The sequence below is a fragment of the Alexandromys fortis genome, unplaced genomic scaffold (genome assembly GCF_014885135.2).
Source record: "Alexandromys fortis isolate MF-2015 unplaced genomic scaffold, M_Fortis_MF-2015_v1.1 scaffold_185, whole genome shotgun sequence".
NCBI classification, from domain to species: Eukaryota; Metazoa; Chordata; class Mammalia; order Rodentia; family Cricetidae; genus Alexandromys; species Alexandromys fortis.
This window is the reverse complement of record NW_026068094.1, coordinates 2,917,736-2,919,073: the sequence shown is the minus strand read 5'-3', so window position 1 is coordinate 2,919,073 and position 1,338 is coordinate 2,917,736. Positions and strand designations below refer to the sequence as shown.

Here is a 1,338-nt window from a genome sequence, read left to right as displayed (position 1 = left end):
CTTTCTATTAAGACTGGGCAAGGCAACCCAATATGATGAATAGGTTCCCAAAACTTAGCTTAAGAGTTAAGGATCCCACTGTTAGGAGTCCCACAAGTAGATCAAGCTACACAACTGCCACACCAATGAAGAGGGCTTAGGTCAGTCCCATGCAGGATCCTTCACTATTGGTCCAGAGTCTGTGAGCTCCTGTGAGCCCAGGTTAGTTGTTTCTGTGGGTTTCTCCCTTTCTTTAACAGGATACTTGGAGTTCGGCCCAGTGCTTGGGTATGGCTCTCTGCATCTGTTTCCATCAGTTACTGGATGAAGACGCTCTAATGACAATTAAGGTAGTCATCAATCTGAATATAAGAGATGTCCAGTTCAGGGACCCTCTTTACTATTGCTAGGAGTCTTCGCTGGGACCATCCTTGTGAATTCCTTGAATTTCTCTGACATGAGGTTTCTTCCTGACCCCGAAGTGCACCCTCATCGAGACAACTCTTTCATTATTCTCCCCCTCCAAGTTCTTTTTGTTTTTAGATGGTATTATGGTAGATCATGCTTCATAACTGTAGTCAGAAACTATTACATAGTTTTATTATATCTATTATTCTTAGTATTTTACTACATATATTATTTATTACAAAATAATAATTAGGGCCAACAAGATGGCTCAGTGGGTAAAGGCACTTGCACACACACACACACACACACACACACACACACACACACTGCTGGGTATGTAACACAGAGTGTTTTACATTGGTATAATTGGTACAGTGGTAAAACACTTTACCATTGAGCTACAGCACAGCCCCTGAACCTAAAAAACAAATGAAAATAAAAACACCACCCAAAATTGAAAAACAAAAATCACCCCCCCCAAAAAAAACTTAAGAACCTTTTGTTTTGCCTCAAATAAGTGTCTTCTTTGGCTGCTCTGAGGTGATTGACAATGGTAGTAACACCAACCACTGCTGTTAGAATTCCCAGTGATATTTATTTTTTTTAATTTATTAAAGATTTCTGTCTCTTCCCCACCTCCGCCTCCCCTTTCCCTCCCTCTCCCCCAATCAAGTCCCCCCTCTCGTCAGCCCAAAGAGCAATCAGGGTTCTTTGCCCCGTGGGAAGTCCAAGGACCACCCTCCTCCATCCAGGTCTCCTAAGGTGAGCATCCAGACTGCCTAGGCTCCCACAAAGCCAATATGTGCAGTAGGCTCAAAAACCCATTGCCATTGTTCTTGAGGTTTCAGTAGTCCTCATTGTCCACTATGTTCAGTGAGACCTGTTTTAACCCAGGCTTTTTCAGACCCAGGCCAGCTGGCCTTGGTGAGTTCCCGATAGAACATCCAAATT

At 43.2% G+C, this 1,338-nt stretch overlaps 1 protein-coding gene across 1 annotated transcript in view; it reads left to right on the top strand.

Moving 5' to 3' along the window:
- The window catches only part of LOC126489132 (ubiquitin carboxyl-terminal hydrolase CYLD-like), a 38,656-nt gene that overhangs the window by 1,779 nt on the left and 35,539 nt on the right, over positions 1-1,338 (top strand). The gene's annotated exons all lie outside the window — the stretch shown is intronic.